This window comes from Protopterus annectens, chromosome 1.part0, assembly GCF_019279795.1.
Source record: "Protopterus annectens isolate FY-2018-M chromosome 1.part0, PAN1.0, whole genome shotgun sequence".
NCBI lineage: Eukaryota > Metazoa > Chordata > Ceratodontiformes > Protopteridae > Protopterus > Protopterus annectens.
In genome coordinates this window covers 1,387,130,737-1,387,157,333 of record NC_056725.1, presented here as the reverse complement: position 1 = coordinate 1,387,157,333, position 26,597 = coordinate 1,387,130,737, and the positions used below count along the sequence as shown (strand labels likewise).

The following is a 26,597-nucleotide window of genomic DNA, read 5'->3' as shown; positions in this document are numbered from 1 at the left end:
TGTCTTAGAATGTGTCCACTCTTATGGTTCACAAAACATACCCAGAGTGAAATGTACCAAGAATGCTTTGTTTTATCTTGCATCTCTGGCCTTATTATAATATTAACCACTCAAGACTGTTTATCCCTAATAACTGATATGTATAGTACAAAGTATAAACGGCCTTCCCGTCTTTCATTCATTTTGTTGAGGTTCATACTTGCTTTGGAGGGTTGAGTAAGCTAATACCAGATCTCCTTCAATTGGTTGTGGCGGTAGGTTTTTGCTGGTAGTCAGGCACTCTGTTGGAGACTGATGTATGTTTCTGTGGTTGTGGGTAAGCTGCCAAATGTTAGGCATGGGGGTGTAGCTGATAACCTGTGCAGTGATACATTTGGTGTCATTCTGTGTTCCTCCCCAGGTAGATTTTCTCCACAGCTGTAAATATGTTTTTCCCTGCTGGCTTTTGTCCTTCAGGGGGGCAGCATTTGTGAAGAAGTTAAAGAAACTTTGGGTGAAAGCTATGGAAAATACAAGAGCAGATTTCATAGAAATGGAATTTGTGGGAATAATATATATAAAGAGAAATGTTCAGAGGGAGTGAGGTTTAAGGGAAGTCGGGAATTGAGCATCTTATGTAATGTTACATCAGTATCTGTGCAGTAACTGAGACCTGGTTCAAGGCTCCAGAGAGCACCTTTGCAATACCAGGCTACAACTCTTACCACACTTTTCGGCCACCAAACCAGGACAGAAACACTAAAGATGGAGGAGTGTCCATATTCACCGAGGATATTCACAACACCAGGCTAGTTGCCCAACACAATGCGTCTGAAATTCTCCAGGTGCAACTAACAGTAAGACTACAATCCAAATTATAACTTGCTACAGATCCCCCACCATGCCCCAAGATTCTCACTACACATTTCTAAACATACTGGAAAATATTAAGATACAACCAAACACCCTAATACTGGGTGATTTCAACTACCCTGCCATTAACTGGGAAAACTACTCATGTACCAACACCTTTGCCCAATAGTTCTTGGAATACATAAATTCCAGTGCCCTGGATCAAATAATCCTTAGTCCCGCCAGGTGCTCCAATATCCTAGACCTAGTCATTACCAACATGGGAAATTGATGCTCCACACCTATGGTCATCCCCTCATTGGTCAGGTCTGACCATAAGCTAATCACCCTTGACATCCACATCCCACCCCCACCCCCCGGTAAGGAAACCCATGCTACTCAAGTCAGAAGTGACAAACTTCATGACACCCATGCAAAAGGGGAACTGAAAGTTCTACTGCTGAATCCTACACTAAGGCATTGTACGAGCACATAATCATTCCATCCCCAATAGAACCAAGACACACTCCTCCAAAAAAAGGAAGCTAATTTGGTGGTCTCTTGCTATAAACAAACTTTGCAACAAAAGGAAGAAACTGTTGCAGAAAACAGGAAAATCCCAGGATGCAAAAAACTCCCTTACCAGCCTCAGTAAGAAGCTGAGATCCCTCATAAAATCCTCTAAAGCTAGTTACGAAAATAAAATTGCCAAAGATTCCAAGGACAACCACAAGGCATTCTATGGTTATGTAAAGAATCTAAATGGCAGTGCTCAGATCTGCTCTGAGCTACAACAGAATGGCATTAAATATACTGATCCCAAGGATATTGCCAATATCCTGGCAGATCGATTCAGTGCCAACTTCACTCCTCACCCCCTAAAGGGCCCATCTCAATACCGAAAGGTTGCCAAATTCAGGTAATGGCCACACAGGTAAAAACCGCACTCTCCAAAGCTAAGAATACAGCATCCATGGGACCAGATGACATCCCAGGCTGTGTACTACATGAACTACAAAATGAACTGGCACCTCACCTAAGTGTCATGTTTAATCATAGCCTCACCTCAGGCTTCGTGCCCACTGAGTGGCGCACAGCTGCAGTTATCCCACTCCACAAGGGGGATCCACCTTGGATCCCAGGAACTACCACCCCATCAGTCGGACGAGCCTGATCTGCAAGACCATGGAATGCATTATTATGGGACTTATAAACAAAGACACTGGCAACCTTCAAACAATTGACCCCACGCAGTTTGGGTTCGTGAAGGGACGATTTTGTCTCCTGAACCTCATTGGCTTCTTCGAATCAGTCTCCAGAGCTGTGGACAAGGGTAAAGCAGTCCCCACACAGCCTATCTGGACCTCGCCAAGGCCTTTGACACCATCCCCCACTCTGGAATCATAGATAAACTTACTAAGGTGGGCATTAATCCCTACATCACTCGATGGGTTGCCAACTGGCTTACTGACGGAACCCACACTGTAAAAGTAGCTGACTATAAATCCAGCTCCAGACAAGTGGAGTATGACCGGGTTCAGTCCTGGGACCACTCTTGTTTAGCATCTACTTCTCCTGAAGTACAGGCCAACTCTAAGGGACTCTGGCTATCACAGTTCGCAGATGACTGCAAACTTGGAGCCATTATTGAATCCCCAAATTATGTGGATATTCTACAAAAGGGCCTTACAGAAACAGATGCTTGGTGCCAGAGCCATGGGCTCAAGCTCAGTGTCAAGAAATGTATAGTTATCCCCTTTGGGAAAAAACATGTACCCGTGAATTACCACATAGGTGGCAGTACACTAAACACAGAAAGTGTGATAAGAGACTTAAGGACACAGGTGGACAGTGGTCTCACCTTCGATAACCACATCGCCACAACAGTCAGGAAAGCCTTCTATGTGGCACACCTCATCACTAAGGGTATTTTCATCAAGTTAAAAGGAGGTCATTGTCCCAGTGTACTCGTCCCTCATTAGACCCACTGTAGACTACAACGCCCCGTTTGGTATGTACCTCACAAGACATCTGCAACAACTGGAAAGGCAGCAGAAATACCTCACTAAAAGAATCACAGGCCTAAAGCAGATGCCCTTTGCTGACCGTCTAAAGAAACTCCAGCTATACTCTGTCGCATATCATCTACTTAAGAGGTGATCTCTGCTTAACATACAAGACCATGTCAAACCCAGAGCTGTTGGACATGCTACACTTAAAGAAATCCTAATCCCTTAGAGACACAAGCTCCAGGGATCTAAACCTTGTCATCACAATGAACAAAACATGCTGGAGGGATAGGTTCCTGACCCAGAGACTCCCCATACTCTGGAATAGACTGTCCATACATGTCAAGCAGCACACCTCTTTGGCCCTCTTCAAAAGGAACTTTGATGGTTGGATGGGAAATAGGAAATTCACCCTGGGGATCATGTCAGTCACCCTACTAGACAGGGGTCCAGAGAAGTAAATACTGTGGGAAGAAATAGCCAGGGAATTGTTATGGCTAGGCTTGTATAGGCCCTAGGGCCGACAGCCTAGTACCAACCTATGAGTGATTGAAAATTGCTAACAAAGAAAACCATTGATGAAATGATTGTCTTTCTGCATTTACAAAAAAAAATGCACCTGAATCCCCACTGTATTACAAGGAAATCTATTGTCAGTGCCCATGCCCTTTATCAACTCAACCAGATAGTGGATGTCCTGGCATTGCCTCTGCACACATGACATCTGCGTTTATATGCTCTCTCACTCATTCATATTTGCTGCGCTGCCTCTAGTCTCAGCATTCTTTCATTTAAGTTGCCATGAGTAAACACAGTGCCGAGAAATTTGTTGATATCCCAGATCACATTTTCTGTTTCTGTAGGCTATTTTGTCTGGATGTATAATGTGGGCCTCACCCAAGGATCCATGCTTATAGACCTTTCTCACTTTATCTTACTCATGCGCTAATTCTAACTAGAGCCCTAACTCTACACATTAAGTTATTAAAAGAAAAAAATGTTTCTCTAACAGTGCCACTACACAAGACAATGCACACAATATAAAACATGCACATCACTGAATCTATCCCTTTACCCAACTCTTATTCTAACCCTATTCCGCTAGCACTTGCATATTCACCTCAACTACAATAATGCAGCCTTGCACATCTTTACAACCATGACTTTTTCATTCAAACATTAATTTTCTTCTGCAGTCCTGATTAGCTACATTATAAAAAATTATATTCGATCATATGGGATTCAGACAAATTGAGCATTGACTCATTTATGCATTCTCTCTTTTTTACACAAGCAAAAACCTTTCTACCAAATATGCATTTTACCTTTTGTCACACTATTTTATATATATATATATATATATATATATATATATATATATAAACAATATTACATACATTCATAACTTTGAATGAAATCTGACATGTAATTTTTGTCTCAAGCAGTCGTGAAATTTTGTGCTGACTTGGCCTATGAAATACTGTCCCACAAAGCTTTCAGGAGATACTAGCTAAGGTATTAATGTAAACGTGTGTGCATGCATGTTTTTAATAAGTAAACAGTGCCGCAGTATTTACATGTTGGTTGTTAGACACTTTCTATCAGTTCAGAGTTTTCTGACATTCTGTACCCTTTCATTTGATGCCATGAAGCTGTTTACAGACACCTGGTTCACGTTATTTATGGAAATATTATAGTTTCTATTTATAATTTTGAATAAAAAGGAATCATAGCAACTTATCCAAATTGGGTCAGGAACCGTTCCTGCTCTGTGTGTTGACTGTGTTGCTGGAGCTTGTGAAATGCTGTTCTTCCAAGTGACCAGTGCGTAATATTAATATATATATATATATATATATATATATATATATATAAAATACACATTTCATCATTTTTAAACACCTTTGTTAGTTTGACTTAAAACATATGCAAATATACATTAACAGAAAAGTAAACCATATTTTTCCATTTACATACATTATACATCACATCTTTTCTTCCTTTGTAACTGTCAGTCTGACATTACATAAATTGCTGAATTCCTGCCTTCCCTTAAACCTCCCTCCTCCTAAAAATGTTCTGCATATATCGTACCTACAATTTCTATTTATTTCTGTGTAATTTGCTTCTTCCCTTTTCTGAAGGTCCCTCTTCCAGTTCTTTTATCTGTTTTATAATGTACAGCATTTCAAATACAGTTGGTTTAGACTTTGATTTCCATTTTCTAGTAACAGTTTTTTGGCAGCCAACAGAATTAAACTTAATAAGGCCTTACTATGTCTAGGCAATTCAGATCATGTGTCCCAGCTTAGAAAAATCATGTCCTTGGTTACAGCTGTTTGCTCACTAAGATTTCTGACTGAGTACTGTGTAAGAAATTTTTTAAATTTGCTAACTGCCAAAACACACATTCTCAGTAATCTGTTTCTTCCCTATCACACCTCCAACATTTGATATATACTTGAGGGAAAATTCTTTGAAGTCTGTTTGGGTTATCAAAATACCTATGCAAACACTTCCAATCAAAGATCCTAAACCTTTTGGACTTTCTCGCATACTAAGGAGCAGTAAATATGTACTTCCATTGTTCTCTTGTAAATTACTTTTCTAGTCTCTCTTTCCAGTCTTTTCTAAACTCATCTTGATTGATTCTTATAGTTATCATGCAATATTTTATATGTCCTATTAATTGTCCCTTTATAAACAGCAGCTTCTGTCCTAGATTTGACTAAAAATCCTACCAGAGCAGGCATTTCATTAAAGGTTTCCATATTCCTTTCTCTTGCAGTCCTGTAGCCTGCAGTCCAAATGTCTTCTTGGCCTCATCCCACTCTTTTACCTTTTCCTCTCTAGTTATTTGCTCCCGACACAGTGGTTCTTTTGCCTGATTACTGCAATAAATTCCAGCCCTCTCTTGCTTGTTTTCTATATCCTTATTGGTAAGATCTCCTTTCACCATTCTTGTGTTTTAGTTCTTAGACTGCTTTCTGCAGCTTTATGAATATAATATTCTGCATGGTGGTTCTACTTAAGGATCTGTATCCAAAATTCCACTCTCTATTTCTTAACCGTCTCTCCCTGGCTTCACCATAATCATCCCTTTCCTTTTTGAATTATAACCTTGTACTTGTATTATGTATGTGAAGCTTAACTGTGTCTCTTCACACATGGCCTTAGCTGCCTTAAAAGAAGCATTCTTTAAGCCATACTCCTATAAATATGAGAATTAAAAAGTTTAAATACCTGGTTGCACTTAGACACCAGCTGTCATTCACAAGTATTAAATATTTGGTGCTTTTGATACCATGACATACCATGTAAACTGCTACACATGTTAGTTATGAAAGAAATATTAATATGGCACATTGCTATAATTTTACATGAAATTAAGTCACGGTATCTCACTTACTGAGTACCCTGTTTGGGTCCAAAGCTTTTCCTGATCTGTGTGCTGACTTGGTCTGCAAAATGATGTTTTCCTGTGCTTCTAAGTGAGCAATGCTGTAAGAACCCAGCAAACATAGTCTGCCTCTGGGTGCCATTACCAAAGAAAAGGCATGTACATATACTCCAGTGAATTAAATAAAAATAACTAGAGAGAGAGAGAGAGATCAGATGCTCAGAGGTAATTAAGTGGAACACTGGTGGAATGTATAAAGTCAAACAAAAGGTTGGAAAAACTACAAGAACCTTTAACTGGTTATTCAGATGAACTGACAACGTCAGAAATAAGATGATGAAATGAAGACAAGGCTGGTTGAATTTGAGGCCTCTCAGGAAAACCTGTTTCTAAATTAGTAGAGGGAGAAGACAAAACACTTAAAACCTGCTATTTTCTGCTGTACCAGAAAGAACAGATACTATTAATTTTATAAAGTGCAAATAAGCAACTGGACTGGTGTTTCACAGTAGGAATTCTTGAGAGGGTACATTGTGTGCATATTCCAAAACTAGCCAACTCTAGCCATGGGAAAGTAGCGAAGACCTATATTAGTAAAGATGTACTCATACCAGCAGAAAGATTTGTTCCTGTAAAAACTGTGGCAGAAGGGAAAAGTATTAAAAATCACAGCAGAATGTTTGTGGAAAGTAATTATTCAGTGCACACCAGGCAGAAGAGGAGCATGTTTATACTAGCAATCAAGACATATAAACACCAGGAAACAGCACTCGCAGAAGAAACTCAAGCTTATAAAAACAAAAAACTTTATTACCAAATGGTGTTTAGTGCTTTCTTCCGTCAAAATGGGGCTTCATCAAAACAAATCATTGCAACTCACCCTGCCCCTTTTATATTAAAACCATTAGCACTCAGTTATTTAATTACTTAAAACAAATTGAATTAATCAATACCCATACCAAAAATTACAATAAACAACCACATTGTAAAAAATGGAATAAATAATTAAGTTTGTGTAATAAAAACATCTTATCCTAAAATGGTCCTTAATATTAATACACTTGATATACTGATGTATTCATTAATACCTGGAAATTGGGTTGCGTTTAATCGCAATTGCCATTTTAGTTTACATATATCTAAGTGAATGTCTAAAACTCTCCCTTGAACATCCTTAATTAATTGTTGGAAGAGTAAACATTTAAAATAATGGTCATTGTATTAGTTGATGTGCCTCCCCAATGCATTTTTTAATTTTTTGGTTACTTATGTCAAGCAAATGTTTGTATATTCTATCTTTTAAGCTCCTGCTTGTTTTTCCAGTATAATACACCAGGCATTTTTGACTCTTCACCATATAAATCACATTTTTACTCATGCAATTATAATGACCCTTTATCAGAATGTATTTGATGTTTATATTAAAAGTATCACTAGTTTCCAAAATATGTACACAGTGAGTGCACATGCCACATTTATAATTGCCTACCAGTGTATTATTATTATGTTTCATCCTCTTGAAAATTAATTTCAAGTATATCTTTGAATGACATGCTCCTTCTGTAGACAAATTTAGGTACTTTGCCTACTTTTTGAACCATGTTTAGGTCTATGAATAAAATGTCCCAGTTGTTTCTAATAACATTAACTCCAGCTGAATCCTTATTATAAATAGTAATAAAAGTTGATCCCCCATATTCTATTTCCTTTTCCCTTATATTTACAGGTATTACTTCTTCATTTCATACTCTTCTCCCTAATATTGGCTTGTAAATTCCTTCATTACGCTTCCTTGTAACCTCAGTACTAATTTCTTCCAAAAGAACCACAGGGTAACCCTTTTTCTCAAACAATCCCAGTATATATTGTGTCTCTTCAAAGAACTCACTAATCTCACTCACCATTTTGGCTGTCCATACCAGTTGTCCTTTTACTATAGACTTTTTTTGATGGTAGGGGTGCTAACTCCCACATTCCAAATAGGAGTTTGAAAAGGTAGGCTTCCTATAAACACCTGAAATTAGTTTTTTGTTTTTTAAATCCATTTTTAACTTCACATCTAAATATGAAATTTCCTTGTCACTGTACATATGGGTAAATCTAAAGAATTCAGTTGTATTATGTATGTATTCCAAAAATTCATTTAACTGTTCAGTCGTTCCATTCCATACAAGGAACATGTCATCCAAATATCTAGTATATTGCAAAATAAAAGGTTGAAATCTACTTTGTATAACAAACTCCTGTTCCCAATAGGTCATGACATAGTTAGCAAAGACGGGGGCACAGGCTAACCCCATCGCTACTCCTGTCATCTGTTTGTAATATTGACCTTCAAAAAATACATAATTACTTTTTAATACTGCCTTCATTAACATAATATATACATTAATATCATCTTGATCGTACATAACTAACCATGTCAAGCCCACATCATGGGGCATAACTGAGAACAGGTTGCATACACCACTAGTTACCATGATCAAATGCTCACTAACATCTGGGCTGTTTACTTTTTCCAAAAACTGCCCAGAATCCTTGCACACTTTGATAAATTGTTTTAACCCTTTTTGTAGGTGAAAATCTAAATACTTACTAATAAAACAAGATGTTATGTAGTCCAATCACGTCTACATTCTTACCCGCGGGGTTCGAAGCCGAACCTGTGCTCCGACTCTGCCATACTCTAGCTCAAAGTCTTTCAATTGGCTGGGCTAAGAAGGTATCCCATGCTGCACTGCTCCCTTTCCCCAGATCTCGTTTGCCACTCATATAGCTCAGACGTGGTCTCGCTCTTGGCTGTGGCCAAGTATAACTTTTGTCTTTATTGACAGTTTCTTACTTCAAAAAAAGCTATTTTCATAGCTGTGTGTTGTGTGTGTGTGTACTGGTTTAATAATCTGGTGTAATTTTTTTTCTAGTAATATTGTCTTTTGTGGTGTCTCACTAACTGTTTCCCCTACAGGCTAAGCCCGTTTCATTTAGAGGACCTAGTTCGCCCCTTCTTCTTTGTTGCTTGTTAGTGTTAGTAGGTACCTATCCCTCGGGCTAGGACCGTTTAAGTTAGAGGACCTAGTCTTTTCCTTGTGTTCCTGTTGTCCGCTTAAGTTAGAGGTCTTTTGTAATTGTATGTTGGTTTTCTTTGTTCCCACGCTTGTGGCTTCTATATTAACGGTTGATCGTGATTAACGGTTGGTGTTTTTTATCCTTCACTGTGTCTAAGGATACGAAAGAGCATAAGCCCTCGGGCTTTAAGAAATGTACTAAATGTGGTTATAAGATGTCAATCACTGATGGACACTCTGTGTTTATTGTCTGGGGGCTATTCACCTCCAGGAATCTTGTACATTTTGCCATGCATTTAGCCCGCGTGTTCTTCAGGAGAGGAAGAACAAACTAATTTTGAAAGGACTTTTGAAACCCTCCTTCGAGGAGGATTTGGGAAGGGCTTCTAGCTTCAAGTCCTCTCCCTCTAAGAGTAAAACTTCCAAGGCTAAAAAGTGTTCTCCGGCTCCATCTGTATCCTCGGAGCCTCCGGCGAAAGTAGTAAAATCTACTGTGGCATCCTCGGCTCCACTGTCCTTGGAGCTGCAGGAAGTTAGTGTATTGACTGAATCTGCTTCGGCTCCAAGTCCCTCGGAGCCGATTGCGGAGGTGCTAGTTCGGAGCCGGTCTCTCCTCCTCATAGGGCTCCTTCGGAGAGGAGGTCTAGATCTCCTTCCTCATCTTCTAGGTCCTCCAGGAATCTTTCAGATGTGGATGTAGATAGAGTGGTACAGAGACTGCTCCAGTCACCGGTACTGGCAAAATTGTTTTCGGCTCCAGCCCAGTCGGCTCCAGAGCTTGTCACCCAGCCAGCATCGATACTTGCGATCGAATCTCAGATTTTGGAGCCGGAGTGGTTGGCGCAGTCTGATGTCCCTAGGTCTGCTTCGATGGCCCATCCTGGCTTTTCGGCTCCGGCTTCAGCTCCGACCCCGTCGGCTCCGTCCACGGGGTCCAGGACTCATGGTTCCTCGGTTGGACCCGAGGGGGAAGCCTCGGGTCACTTTTCGGCTCCTAGCTTCCCTCTCGGTGCTTCAGCGTGGGGGAGCCTGACCCCTGCTTTGGACCTTGTCCCTTCTGCTCTGAGGTCTTCCATGGTTGGTTGATCTTCGGAGAAGGGGGGACCAGCTTTCGAGGCCATGTGGAGCACGCTGGCCAGGTCCTCAGCGGCATCATTCGGCACTGACACACTGTCCCCTCCAGCTCCAGTGCAGGTCTCTGATCGCTCTCTATCTTTCGACAGCGAAGACCCAAGGCCTCAAGATACTCCCATGAGTGGTCCCCTTATTTCTGAGGGCCCCTCAGTGTTTTTGCCTGAGGAGCCACCCAGAAAAAGAACGTGCAAGAGGAAGCACATTGACTCCCAAGATGAGCCCCTCACGCCAGACACAAACCTCGAGGAATCGGAGGGGTCCCCCAAGTCATCCTCTGAGGATGTCTCTCTTTCTGACATCCTAGAAATTGTGAAGCAGAGGGGTGACTGGCCCTCCAAAGCTCCCTCCGAGGAGGGAGTCTGTGTTCCTGAAGGCCTTTGGGGCTCAGCCCACCCTTTCGAACTTTTGGATCTGGTTTGTCGAAGGGAGTGGGAAACCCCTGACTCTGTGGAACCAGTCCCCAGGAGACCCAACAAATTCTTGTCCGCCCCCTCTGACAAAGAGTTTCTATCTTAGGAAGTTCCTGTAGATGCCATGGTGGTGGACCGGCCACCAAGAAGGAACTGGCTGAGACTTCGTCTACCGTCCATCCTCCTAACAAGGAGTCTAGGACCATGGAGCAGTACGGGAAGTGTATATTTTCTTCAGCAGCCTTTACCCTGTGGTCACTGAATTACTTATCACATTTTACACGGCTCCAAAGAGATCTCCTGAAAGAGCTTGGAGATGCTCTGCAGGGTAACGTTTCTGATGCAGTGGCTCAGAAGGTCAATGCTCAGATGTCTACCCTCAACTCTGTTGCTAACTCTTCCATGAGGCTGATCTCTTAAGCATCTGAAGGAGCGGGTAGGGCAGCAAGTTCGGGAGTTCCTCTTAGGAGACGCTCCTGGATGCGCCTCTGTAATTTTGCAGAGGCCTTCAAATCTACATTCACCAACACCCCGTTTGGTTCCTCCTTATTCGGAGCCACGGTAAAGGACACTCACTAGGTGCGAGCAAGAGGGAAAAACACTGTCTGCTGTGGGAGTCCGTTTTTCCTACCCTCTAGTCCTTATCCCAAGACCCCGAGGGGTGTGAAGATGTGGTTCAAAAAATCGTAGAGGTTTTTTCATGACGCACAAGATGAGTCCCCCTCCAGAGGCAGGGGAGGGGGTGGTAATTCTGGTAGACGCCGCCCTATGGGGCAGAGGAGGCCCGCGTAACCAGGGAGACCGTGATTCCTTTCATGGTTCTTCCTACCAGCGCTCCTGATGGGAGGCCCGACTGTGCATTTCCGGAGCCAGTCGGGGGTCGCATTTCACTACACCCAGAGGCCTGGCAAAGTATCACTCAGGACCAATGGGTATTAAAAATAGTTACCAGAGGATATCCCATTCCCTTCTCTTCAGCTCCCCCTCCGATCAGAAAAATCCCAGATGTTCCACCCAATCAAAGGGATTCTGCAGCTTCAGAGGTTTTAAAGCTGCTAGAAAAAGGAGCCATCAAGCATGTCCCCTCAGACCAGATCAGATTAGGGACTTACTCCAGATTCTTTTTGGTGCTGAAAAGGACAAAGGGACCTGAGACCCATTTTGGATCTCGACAGATTGAACACCCATGTGAAGAAGTCTAAGTTCCGAATGGTCACGTTGCAATCTATTCTCCCATTGTTGGGAAAAGAAGTGTGGATGTGCTCCATTGACCTCAAGGATGCTTACTACCATATAAAGATGGACAGGGCATCCAGAAGTCATCTATGCCTCCGGCTGGGAACCAGTCATTTTCAATTTCGCGCCCTGCCCTTTGGTCTCACCACAGCCCCCAGGGTGTTCACCAAATGCATGGCAGTGGTGACTGCTCACTTGAGACGTCGGGGATTCCAAGTGTTTCTGTACCTGGATGACTGGCTCCTTTCTGCCACCACCAGGCATCTACTCCTACAAACCAGAGACGCCACAATCAAACTGTGTCAACAGTTAGGTATCACTCTAAATTGGGAAAAGTCTGCCTTGTTGCCCTCGCAGCGTGTCACCTTTATAGGCACCAAGTTAGACACCGTTCTCAGGAGGGCGTTTTTACCACTAGAAAGGATTCAAAGTTTACAACAGCAGGTGTACACGTTTCTCCCTTTGAGAAGAGTAAAGGCAAGATTGATCCTCAAATTGTTGGGGGCGATGGCTGCTACAATTATGCTGGTTCCTCTGGCGAGGCTACAAATGAGGCTCCTTCAATGGCTACTCTTCGCCCAGTGGTCTCTACAACATCTTCCGCTTTTCATCTCATAATAATCACAGACAGGTGCAAGCAGGATCTGCACTGGTGGCTTCACACCAGCAACTTTTACATGGGAAAACCCTTCGTTTCGTCCCCTCAGGTTGCCACAGTGACCACGGATGCCTCCCAGATGGGGTGGGGGGCATTATCTAGGCAGGACAGTCCAAGGCACGTGGCAGGAACACAAGATGCATCTGCATATCAATGTCCTGGATATGAGAGCAGTGCTACTAGCGTTGCAAGCACTTTAGAGCTTTCTTCCTCTTGGGACAATTGCTATCTACACAGACAGTATGTCAGTGGTATGGTATCTAAACAAACAGGGAGGAACCAAGTCGTACCCCCCTTTGCAGAGAGGCCATGCGAGTGTGGCAGTGGCTTCCCAACGTTTTCTTGTAGCAACGCACATTCTGGGGAAGTCCACTGTGATTGCCGACAGGTTGAGCAGAGCTATTCTGATGCCTCAAGAGTGGTCCCTGAACAATCAGGTTGTGGAGCTGATTTTCTGCAGGTGGGGTCAGCCTTGCTGCGACCTATTTGCCAGCTCCCTCAATACCAAATGCAGCAGCTACTTCACCCTTATCCCCCCTCAGTGGGAGTCACCCAGGGACGCTCTAGTTCATGATTGGCCCTCCGGTCTACTGTATGCCTTCCCTCCTATATTCCTCTGCTGACAAAGGTTATTCAGAAAGCACAATCTTTGGGAAGCAAAATGATTCTAATTGCTCCACACTGGCCTCGTCAAATTTGGTTCTCCTTTCTCCATCCTTACCCTAGTGGACGCCCCCTGGATTCTGGACCCTCAACCAGATCTGTTGACTCGTATGTCAGGGCAGCTCCATCCCTCTCTTCAGACCCTCCTGTTGACAGCCTGGCTCCTCCAGTTCCATCATTAGTCAGGCTTCATCATTTTTCCAACGGAAGTGGTTCATATTCTGTCTTCTTCCCATAAGCCTTCCACCAGAAAAAGTCTATTCCAGCAAATGGAAGAGATTTTCTATATGGGTACATGCAAGACAAATTGATCCTTATACAGCTCCAGTTTTGTCAGTCCTGGAGTTCCTCAACATGCTTTTCAACCAGGAATCAGCAGCCACAACTATTAAGGTCCAGTTGGCGGCTATTTCCACTTTTCACGTCGCTGATGAGCCTAGTCTCATGGCACATAGACTTTGTAAGGCATTCCTGAAGGTCACTATGCTGCTTCGTCCTCCAGTTTTTGTCCCAGCTATGCCTTGGGACTTAAATTTTGTTCTACAATGTCTCACTTCGCCCCCCTTTAAACCTACAGCCACTTGTGATTTAAAATATTTGACTTGGAAGACAATCTTTTTGGTAGCCATCACTTCAGCCAGACGCGTCTCGGAGCATCAAGCCTGATAAGTTAAACCACCTTACTTGATTTTTCATAAGGACAGGGTTTCTCTCAGACCAAACCCTTCTTTTCTACCAAAAGTGGCTTCCGTTAGTAATCTAAACCAATCCATTGAACTACCTGTATTCTTTCCAGAGTTCTTGAACAAGGCAGAGTTTAGATTTCATCAGCTGGATGTGCACAGACAATTACGATTCTATTTACATAGAACGAAGGATCTTAGAAAATCGGATCAGTTGTTTGTCTCATTTTCAGAAAACAGGATTGGGTCTCCTGTTACCAAAGTCACCTTGTCTAGATGGATCTCCAGTTGTATTTCATTCATTTATGCTTCAGGTGGCAGGGATTTACCATTTCGAGTGAAGGCTCATTCTACCTGATCTGCGTCTACATCTACAGCCTTTCAAGCCAGGTTAGATTTGGTGTCCAGAGGCAGGTCTTCCTTTAGTTCCACAGTGCTCAGGAGTATTTTCCACTGAGCCTCCCAGGATTCAGGTGCTGGGGACGCTGTCCCACGGGTAAGAATGTAGGCGAGATTGGACTACATAACATCAAGAAGTTATGTACTCACCATAACATTCGATGTATGTAGTCCATCTCACCTCACCCCCTCCTTCCCTCATCCTGGAGGACCTAGGGGTTAGGTATGGTTTCAAATTCCTTTCTGGTTGGTATGTTCTTCCTTCTTTATATGATATTGTGTGTAGAGAAGTGAGTGATTTGCTCGCAGCAAACAAGATCTGGGGAAAGGGAGCAGTGCAGCATGGGATACCTTCTTAGCCCAGCCAATTGAAAGACTTCCGAGCTAGAGTATGGCCGAGTCAGAGCCGAGGTTCGGCTCCGAACCCCACGGGTAAGAATGTGAGAAGAGATGGACTACATACATCGAACGTTATGGTGAGTACATAATTTCTTGTTTTAGAATGTTTCCCATCCACACTTGGTCTAAATTTAAGATTATCCAATCCTTTATGGATTTATATATATAAAATCATCTTCTAATATCCTATCTAATTTATTATATCTAATATGAATCTCATTCGAAGAGCTCTCCATATAGGTGTACTATCCATTAATAAGCAACTCGTACCATTTGAATAGTCCTCTCTATCCATAATGACCACTCCATTGCCCTTATCTGGTTTCATTGCCCGAATACTTTATCTTTAGCTATTTCGGCTAACAAACCCTGCTCTTCCATACTTAAATTACTCCCTTCTTCTTTAGGTGGATGTTTAAACACTTGCCTAATATCTCTTTCGCATATTTTTTTCAAAAACACCTACTAAAGTGTTAACAGGTGGGTTAAAATACTAAGTTTCTTCAATTGTGGCATGTTATTGTCACTTATAGTATTATTAAACCAAATGTTTAGGTTTAATTTTCATATAAATAACTTTAAATCAATCAAAGTGTCCGCCCCTTTGCCCCTTCTGCATGGAACATAATGAGAAACCTTTAGCTAGGAGATTGGCATGTGCAGTACCAATCACCTTATTTGAATAGTTGTACACTTTAAAATTGCCTACCTCATTACTTAAATTCTGTGGTGAAACACAACTATACAACCCAACCACATCCTGCAAATATTGCATAAACACGTCATATTCAACAGGTTCAACATCAGTAATATCAAGATCAACAATTCCAGTGGTCAAATTGTCGCATCAGAATGTCCATTGTTGCATACATTTTCAGCTACTGAATATACAGAAAGTTCATCTATTTCGTCATCCTGTACATAGAGGGAATCTGCTATGCCGCATTCATAAATTGAAATTCTATCCAACAAACTTGGTCAAATCCATATTGGTATTACAGCTCTTTACAGCACTTACTTCGGGAAAAGGTTTAATTGCCATGTCCATCAGTTCCTGCGCTGGTAATTCGAGTATTTTGACTGCTTTGGCCTCATTCCCTGGGTCGTATAATCTCTCCAGCTTTTTCCCAAACCATGGTCCTTGCTGGCCCTTCTCCCGCAACCTCTCGGAACGCCGTAGATTCTCCTCTACAGGGTAATGGGTCTGCCGCAATTGATAACCGGTGATGACGTAACTTCTGCATAACTCCTGGACTGATCATTGGCTCCCTCACTGTTAACATCATTACTACCCGAAGAAAAAGGATAGGCTTTTCCTTTTTAGTACTCATCCATGTCCCTCTTAATTTTATTTAATTTACGAAGAAACATACTGTTAACAACCTGCTTCTACACTTGCAAACAGGTTGTCATAATTGGTTTTGTAACGCTCAAAAAACAAGTCATTTTGAATCAAATTATTATTCTCATCCATTCTCTTAGTTAAAATGTCCAATGTCTTTTTATTATATTTTATAATGAGCTGTAATAATTCAGTACCAGTTTGATCAAATAGTCTGTACAAATCCCTTAAAAATTCTGGGTTTTTTTTTCTCACTATTTGGATACTTCCAAAGTCTTATGCCCCGCAGAACCTGCTGAAGTTCAGTGTTCCTTGTAAATACAAATTTTCTATCTGCAATTTCTTGTACATAAATAATCTTTCTCAAATAATTTAAGTCTTTTCTGCCAATGATAAAGATACCTGTTGTTGGTTACCAACATTGGCATTGTCAATATGAAAATTAAAGAAGTTATTCTTCCACCCTGCAGTAACAATCCGCTCAGGCTGCGACCGTGGTGTAGGCTGGGTGAGTGGATGGCCAAGGCTGCCAAACAGATTCCCCGTTCCGTCCTGTTTATCCATTAAGGATTTTATTTGTGATGTATGTGCAGCTAACTGTTTAATTTGCTGCAGAAGCTCAGTAATTTCGCCATTAAAACACGAATCCTCCATGGGTTGCCATTCCACGACACCAGCAGGAATAACCAAGGGCTCCAGCACAAATAAACAATTTGTCTTCCAGCAATTAAGGATGTTCAAGGGAGAGTTTTAGACATTCACTTAGATATATGTGAATTAAAGTGTTAACTTCAATTAAATGCAACCCATTTCCAGGTATTAATGAATACATCAGTATATCAAGTATATTAAAATTAAAGAACATTTTGGGATATGATGTTTTTATTACACAAATTTAATTTATTCTGTTTTTACAGTGTGGTGGTTTATTGTAATTTTTGGTATGGGTATTGATTAATTCAATTTGTTTTAAGTAATTAAATAATTGAGTGCTAATGGTTTTAATATAAAAGTGGCAGGGTGAGTTGCAATGATTTGTTCTGATGAAGTCCCCATTTTGAGGGAAGAAAGCTGTAAACCATTTGGTAATAAAGTTTTTCGTTTTTATAAGCTTGAGTTTCTTCTGTGAGTGCCGTTTCCGTGTGTGTGTGTGTGTGTGTGTGTGTGTCTGTGTGTTGGAGCAATCAAGACATAACTAGAGGCAAGGACAAGTTTCAAGCTGCTTAAACCAATTCATATACATGCTGTTTTTTACGCTGTCATTTTCTGTGTAGGAGTTTACTTATTAGGGATTGTAGGTCTTCTTTAAAGTGATCTATTATTGGGTATGACCAGATATGCTACCAGCCCCCTAAATGTAAATGGCCACTATAACATCTCCAACACTAAACTTACCCTACAAATATTTTGTGAAGTCTCTGGGGTGTAAATGTACTTGTGTAAACATTTGCAAACAAAAATGTTAAACTTTCTGGATTTAGTTCACCCCTTTTTGATACAAGGCCCAGGTTTTATCTTTTATTTCACAAAATAGCTTGAAACCGTCTCAGAATGTTTCACACACCAACACTTCCCTTTCTGGAGTTATCAAGTACAAAATATTAATATCTGCAATTCTTGATACCATACCATTTATGTCCTTGAATGTGCGAGTCCCTCATTTTCTTTAGCAGTGGCTCTAAATGTAAAGCAAATAAGGGAAAAATTGGACATCCCTTCCCAGTTCCTCTGTTAGTACACAGCTTGTCAGAGAGTAACTTTTCAGTTTTAATTCTTGCGTCGTGATTCTTATTTCCAGCTAATTAACCCACTTATTCTATCTGAGAAAACAAATGCTACTTTTTTCCCTACTCATAAAATCCCAGCCAATTCTGTCTAATCCGTATACCTAAATACTTTATCTTGTCATGTCCCGGTAAATATGGGTACTGCTGAATCAATTCATTTGTAGGTAAATAGCTTACTGCTATAGCCTTTGCTTTATCTTCATTTATTTTGTATCCTGAAAAAAAAACTGAAACCGTCTTAATGTTTTACAGTGTTGTAATGTCCCTTCTGCATTTATCAAGGGCAAAATATTATCTGTGAATAAAGCTTTCTTGATTACCATGCCAGTCCTTTAATTTTTGAGTCAATTTTCTATGCGTTTGGCTCTGAATATAAAACAAATAGAGCACCCCTGCTTATTTCTTTTGCTCAAACCTAGCTTGTTGCACAGAAGTCCTCACACCTTAATTCTTGCCTCCAACCCCTTCAGTATGTTCTCCTGATTAACCCTATTATCCTGTCGAGGAATGCAAATGTTGCCGTTGCCCAGTTCCTAAAATCCCACCTGATTCTACTGAATGCCTTCTCTGCATCAGAACTACTAACTATGTAGCATCATCATTCTGTTAACGTTATCGAATGTTTGCCTTCCTTCCACCAAATCAAATTGATCCATATCGGTCAGTTTTATTGACACCTTTGCCAATCTCTTAATTAGTATAGACAAACACTTTAAAATCACGGTTCAAAACTGAAATGAGTGTAATATAAAACTGAATCTGATGAAGGGTCTTTGGTTTATATAAGTACCTCAGCTTTCTTCCAAGATGCTGTACTTCCCCCACACGCACTTTTAAAATATTGTTAAAATCTTCCCGAAAATTATCATTTTCTTCCCTCCCAACTTCTGCCGAAATACCATTGTTCACCATCTGAGGTCTTAGTGTGGTACATTGCTGCAACATGAACAATTGTCATGGTTTCCTATATTACTTTGTTTAGGTTTACATTATTTGGCTGTTTTTTTTGACTGCTGTTCCTGATTTATTGGTGTCATAGCCCTACTACTAAGTATCCTTGATGAGTGATATTTTAATTCTGTTTTTTTGCAGTTGTCAGTGATGGATAATGATTGTTGGATATGAGCTGCATTCACTCTAAAACAACAATAGTCCCTGTTTTTTGAACTGCTTGGTAATTTTTCTTTCACTAGAGCAAGTGCTAGTGTGGGTCTGTAAGGAGGATAAGGAGTGGCCTGTCTGGAACAACAGTGGTCACTGCTGTTTAAACAACTTAGTCAGTTGGTTTTTGCAAGAGCAAGATGAGCCATCAGGCATATAGAGTCTTTTGGAAACTGAACGTGGCCTTCTCTAACTGGAACAAGAGTGAAGATTTTTGGAACCCCTAGTTGTGTCCTGTCTTCCTGATGCCCCCTTATTACCTTTTTGACTTGATGCTTCCATTCCTTTGGACTTCCCTACAATATCTGCAGCCCCAGGATTCTTCATTGGACTGCATTATACATCTTGAAAGAAAGCTGAGGTGGCTGTATCAGCTGCTTGTTTTGGACATGAGGCATACTTGCATGTTTGGGTAGTGTTTTGTGGGTTATTCTGTTTTTTGGGGGGTTTTTTGCTGTAAATTATTGACCTTTCTGGTTGTTAAAGTTAAGTGTTAGTGTTTTGTCATCATAAATAAAACTTTTATATTTAATTTGGGGAACTGAGTGTAATAGTGTAACAGAGATTGATTATGAGTGTAACATTTTATTTTGTTTGAAGCATATTCAGAATTGCAATTCATTTACTATTGGATGATGAAGTGTCTTTGTATCCATTTGTCTTTGGGGAGGTGTTCAATTTTGCCATCCGGCTGCACTTTGCTTTTTTTTTGTTTAAATGGGTTCCAGTATAACACACACACACGTTAAATGCCACTGGGTTGAGTTGATCCATGCTGTATGTCCTGTTTTCATGTCTGACTGACATGCAGCAAACCAAAAAAGACATGCAAGGTGGATCAAGTGCAAGGCTCAAACCAAAATGTCAAAACGAACAAAACGAGCCAGCACAAAGGTTTAGGCAAGCAAAAGACTTATTTATTGTGGCATGTTAAAAAACAAAATAAAAAATACAATGGCCTTCTTCAGTGCAGAAAAAAAGAATTGAAGTAATGCCTACTGATGTTCCTTATATACTTGATAATTTAAAGGGATATGCAACCAAAAAAGGAAAAAACATATTAATGTTGTATATGCAATTCATAAAAACAAAAAATAATGACAAAAAATATATAAATATATGTAATAATGTTGCATTATATTAATCACATTAGTCCCCAGCAAAACAGGGAAATTAAGCTCAGCTCAAACCCGAAGGTACAGCAATAAATGTATAAATATATATTATATTATTGACATATTATTTTATCCATATTCATTTAACCCAGGTTTGAACAAAGCACCCAGTTTGGTAATCCATAATGCTTCCATATTATTGAGTTTATCATGCCAGCCTGCCTTGGTGAACCTCGGCAGCTGAATCCTATCAATGATAGTAAATTGAAATTGGGCAGTGTGGTGAATCAAAGTATGCTTATATAGCGCATTTGTTAGTTTTTTGGTTCTAATAGCACTAAGGTGCTCACTTATGCGAAATCTTAATGGACGAGAGGTTTGGCCAACATAAAACTGACATGCAGGACATCTCTTATTTGTGTACTAGATAGGGTGTGGTATGTAAATCCTGTTAAATCAGGAAAAAGCTTGGTGTTTTGTTCAGTTTGCTCCTTATGTTTGATGTGACATTAGTTAGAGATATGCTTTGCATTCGGTATTCGTAACTATCAGGTCTTTGTGCTTTTCATAGTCCTTTGGATAAGTGGCTATGTCATATTCTTCTGACCTGGGCTTGACAAGAGTAGAAGCAGAAGATCGGACTCCTTTGATTATTTCCAAGGGGCAGGAATGAAATGTTGATTCTGCCTTGTATACCAGAGAGCTCCCATATGTAGCAAAGCAGACTCTGACTCTGCATTACATGTTAGAAATGTTTATACCTAGTTCTAAGTGCATTTGCACCCCATTGAGAGTAAAATTGGTGCTCAGGGAGAGAGAAGTTTTGAGAAACTGGAAAGATGGAAATAGAATAAATCTTTGGGAGCAGTTATGAATTGACTAAAATTGAGGAACATGGTCCCAAATTTAGCAGCAGTTTCATTTACTGCAGTTTTAAGGCTTTGGGTACAAAGGGATGATTGGTACAGCTAGAGTAGAAAATTTGACAAGTTTGGGATACTGGTACAGCTGGAGTATTAGATTTGACATTTTCATGTGCATCATTCCAAAGCATTGAAGGCCTTGGATGTTAGACAGTTGTAAAATGGCCTGGGTTTGCAGTGTTGTATTAGATGAAGCAATAGATAAAGCAACTTGGAAGTGGGTTTGTCAGTTGCTGAGGTATCCCAAAAAAATGTAGGTGGTATAGAATATTTGCACTGAAATGTTTACACAAATAGTTTTCTGCAAAAGAAGGTATGTATCCAGTTGCATACTCCCAGTGTAGTTATAGGGATGCAATTTTAGGCATGTTTTGGTTTGGATTTTTTTTTTTTTAAGGAAAACTTAACCCTAGAACTCAATTTTTTTTTCTTAAGTCTCTTATTTTAGCTGTGTTAATGCATTAACATATAAACTATTAAGAAAGAATAATTAGTAGGGGATATAAAGTATTTCACAATAAATGTAAGAATCAATCAGTGGAGGTTAGAAAGGATTGGGAAGAGAGACTGTAGAGAGCGAGAGAGAGCACAATAATTCAAGGAATTACTCCAGGCTTTAGGACCTCAAGAAGAGGGGGAAATGGGTAGAATTGAAAAAGAATGGCAGTGCCTCAAAACATATATGCGGCTGAGCCAGGTATGGAAATAATTTACATAAGGAAAGTTGTTGGTAGAATACAAAAGTCCAGGAAATTATGAAAAGACACATTGTGCAAGAAAAAGTAAGAAATATAAAAAACAGACCAGGCTAGGAAGGAATACTTTTTGGCTAACAAAGAGATTAATAGAAGAGTTGAAATGGCAAAGAACAAGGAATCAGAGTTAACTCTACCAGTTTCTGGAAAGTGACTCGGTGGATGTCACATAGAATCCCTATCAGGATGCAAGGCAAAGACATAAAGATAAAGAAGATAGTCAGGCACCCTGCCCAAGGGATGCCAGCAGCAACCCACTCACCAGTCCACATGACATCAAAGGCAGATGGAAAGAGTACTTCCAGCAGTTTCTGAATGATGAAAACCCCACAGAAGCTGTACTGTCCAAGACACAGCCTACAGTAAAAGAGGAGGAGCCCACCCTAAAAGAAGTAAGAGCAATACTAAGGAAGATTAAGTCAGGGAAAGCAGCAAGCTCAGATGAGGTCACAACAAATGTGATCAAGATATTGGGTGAGATGGGGGAGAAATTGTTACTGAGCGTACTTATAGCAGTGTGGAGAGAATGATGCATTCCAGATTGGAAAATAAGCATACTGCTACCAGGGTTCAAGAACAAAGGGAACATTGACAATTGTGGGAAGTTTAGAGGTATCAAATTCCTGTCACAATGCATAAATGTTCTGGAGAGGGTGATTGATAAACAAATATGTTGAAGGTAAGATGGGAAATGAGCAGTTCAGATCAGGATGCAGCACAATCAACAAAATGTGTTCAGTGAGAGAGGTACTTGAGAAGCTAGAAATGAGGAAAGTGTCCAACTGGGCATTCCTAGACTTGGCAGAAGCATATGACAAGGTCCCAAGAAGGCAAATTTGGTCAGTGCTCCAGTAAGTCCCAATAACATTGGTAGAATTAGTGCAAGCTATGTACAAAGATCCAATGACTCAAATACGAACAGTGCTCCGTCTTATAGATGGATTCCAAGAGGGAGTGGGAGTGCATTGGGGTTCAGCTGTGAGCCCATTGCTGTTCATATTTGTAATGGACTACATCAGCAAACAGGTCAGAGGGGACAGGTCAACAGAGTTGCTGTTTGCAGATTATGTGGCATTATTGGCAAACTCTGTACAAAGGGGTAGGGGATTGGAATACAAAACTGAAGGCACACGGGATGAAACTGAGTTGCAGATAGGACTGTGGTAATGGCAGCAATTGCGGGAAATCAGAAGAAGCTGAAAATTGAGATAGAAGGAGAATCAGTGGAACAGGTTAATGGCTTCAAGTATCTGGGAGGGGTGGTTGAGGAGAAGTCGTTTAAATGATGAGGTCAAAGCTAGAATCATAGGGGATGTAGCCATCTGGCACAGTGTGTCGGGTAGTGTATAATGACAAAAGAATGCCAAAGAAGCTGAAAAGTAAGGTGTACAAAACAATAGTATGACCAGTATTACTGCATGGTTCAGAAACCTTGGCAGTAAATGCAGAGCAGTTGAGGAAGCTAAAGGTGATGGTAATGAAGTGCCTGAGATGGGTGGTAGGATTTACACTATAGGTCAAACAAAGAAATGAGGACATAAGACCAGAAAGAAGCCAGAAAAGGTCCAATTGCAGAAAAGGTGAAAGAGAACAGAATTACAGTGGTTCAGATGCATCTGCAGGAAAGCAGAAGACAGTCTGATGAAGATGATTTGTGATGGACAGGAAGAAGGCAAGAGGAAATGAGGGCATCCAGCAAAGAGGTGGATGCATTGTGTGAAAGAAGGCCCTGTGACAGTTGGGCATAAGTGTCGAAGAAGGTTAGAGAGTGGCACTGAATAGGGAGCGGTGGCAATAAGTGACACGACAACCTGACCCCATTTGAAGATGGGGAAATAAGGGGGATAATGATAACTGGAAAGGCAATTTACAGAGGAGCAACGGGAGGGCATTTATGCGGCTCCCAAATATGCAACGTTCAGAATGTTTAGGATTTAGCTGTGAAAGTTTTACATAGGCATATTTACAGTATATATACCCCAACCAGACTTCAGAGAAACTTTCCTCAGGTAGATAGCGAATGCTAAAGGTGTGATGGGAAAGAGAGAGGTACTAGAACAATTTTTGAGGGGGAGTTTTACGAGTTGGAAGATTTTTTAAATTCCCAGAAGAGTACTTTGTCAGTAAGGAAAGCAAGTGTTATAAATAAGGATGTGGTATCTGAATTGCCTAGACATAGTAAGAAGCAAAATTCACCAAGCAGAAGAGCAAAATAGCAGCAGAGGAAGAGAACCACAAGTGCTAAATCCAGTAAAATACTGTTTATTGGCAAGCGCTTTCATCAGGTTTAAAATCATCAAACTTCTTCAGACACCATTTAACAAACATACCCAACCATTTATAGCAGTGTCATAACTACCAGCAGCCATTAACATCAAGTAAACACTCCCACATGATTCATTTAAAAATTTCAGGAACTACAAGTTTAAAAAATACATGTTCTTTAAAGAGACATTCACATCACTATTAATATTGCATTACATCCATCTACCATTTAGATTGTATACATTAACCACATTTCTAATGATAGATGCTGTAATTCTATCTGTCATACACTTAACCAAACTAGAAACAGACACCATGTCATTTAATCCTGGTTGACAACTAGCATTCAAATAAATCTGCCACCATACCTCTTTCTGTTCTAAATATAACTTCCATGGTTCCCCCCACAGGCTTCACTTTGTATCTGTTGTAATACCACAAATTTGAAAGTATGTTGGGGAAATACTTTTAAGTGTCTATATAAGGCATTGCTTTCCTTATGTTGTACAATTTCATAAAAATGCTCATAAATTCTTTGTGACAATTTACGTTGTGTTTTGCCCATGTAGTATCAATTACATTGTGTGCATAGGGCATTGTAAACCACTGGCCAAGAATAGCAACTGTATTTGCCGTTTATTTTTATATTCTTATCCAATACCTTGACACTGGACCCAACAAAAATATGTTGGCATTGATGGCACATACCACATGGTGCCGTCTGATAAGTTAGTGTCCTGGTACCAGTACATTGCCTTTCCAAAATATTTTTTGTTACTACCCCTTCAATATACTACCTTAGGGGTTAGTCCAAAGGTGTCCAGCATATCTAGGTCCCCTTTTATAATACTTCAGTTTTTGTTTAAAATGTCAGTGACCATATAGCTATCTTCACAAAATGTAGTAAGGGACAAAAGGAAGTATCACTAGTAAAAGTTAAACTCCTTTCTTTACCATAGCTAGATTCATATATTGCTGGACTATTACTGGTCATAAACTCATGTGATGAGTCTACCTGTGTAACAGGTTGAATGGGGGGGAGGGGGTATTTCTCTTCCTTATAACTTCATCCCTTATACTACGAATCAGTGGTAAGGGATGTCCCCTGTCCAAAAACATCTGCCCCATTACATCACATTCACTCAAAAAATCATTAAATTCAGAAACCATTCGGGCTGCTCTTACAAGTTGCCCCTTAATGATTCCACATTTAACATGTGGTGGATGACTACTAGTGTAGTGTAAATAACATAAAAATATTTTGATATTTTTCTTTTGATTCCCTTCCCTCCTTCCTTGATTTAACATTCTCAACATCCAAATATACAATTATATATAGTATAATTGTATTTGTTTTATTAAATGGTGTTGGGTTAAATGAAGTTGAAATTTAGTGATTAAAAAACTTACCAATAAACTACTTTACTTTCTTTACTTTTTGTGGTTTTTCTCTTCCTTTTTTGCTTTCTTGCTCTGGTTTCTGGTTAGTAAGACCTTTTTATTTTTTTTATAAGTTGGTGTTGTAACTGAAAAAAAAGTAATTACTAGAAAATAGAAGTCAAAAAACCAAATGTAAATAAAGTGAAATGTAATATGAAGGAAGGAAAAAAAAAAAAACTGGAGGTGGGATCTTTAGAAAAGAAAACTGCATAGAAATAAGTAGAATTTATGGGAACAATGCATGAAGAGTAATGTTCATGAAGAGGAGTGAGGTTTTAGAGAGAGCAGGAACTGAGCAGTTATTTAATTTTGGAATGAAGGATAGCTAAAAAGAAAATGGCGTACTGCATGAAAATAATGAAAAATGTCACTGCAGGTTTTCTTTTCTGTCAGCGTCCTTGTATATTTGTCATTGTTTAAAGTGATTTAATAAAGATGCTTTTACAAAAAAAAAAAAAAAAGGTACTGCTGTTGAGTAGGTCTTGGGATGTAAACTGCTAACATCTCAAAATGTAGGTCTTGAACATTGTGATTCCCTTTTAAAAAGAAATTGCTCTTGGACATTTTTCTCCTCCCAACTGATGATTTTACTCCTCGCTAACACCGCAGAGCGATTTCAAGCTGAGCTACAGTAGGTTGGTTTGGATAGCTTTAAGATGTTTAAACAAGCTCTATTATTCTCATACTTTGGCATAATAGCCATGTTGAACTGTGTAAATTAAATTGTTTTAGTTGCTGGTTTTGAAGCCTTTGTTCCTCGTTATGTTGCCACCTCTTAGCATGCTTAATGTGCAAACAGAAAAGCAGGAAACATCTGTCCATCTTTGGAAGCAATTTGAAGTTCACAGTTTGTAAACTAAAAACTGCTGCTACCTCATATGCCTTAAGATACTTTGTGATCTAGGAGCCACGTCAATGAAGA

The 26,597-nt window shown here is 40.1% G+C and overlaps 1 protein-coding gene across 1 annotated transcript in view; it reads left to right on the top strand.

The window, feature by feature from the left end:
* MDN1 (midasin AAA ATPase 1) overlaps positions 1 to 26,597 on the top strand; it is a 3,484,183-nt gene that overhangs the window by 2,909,071 nt on the left and 548,515 nt on the right. The gene's annotated exons all lie outside the window — the stretch shown is intronic.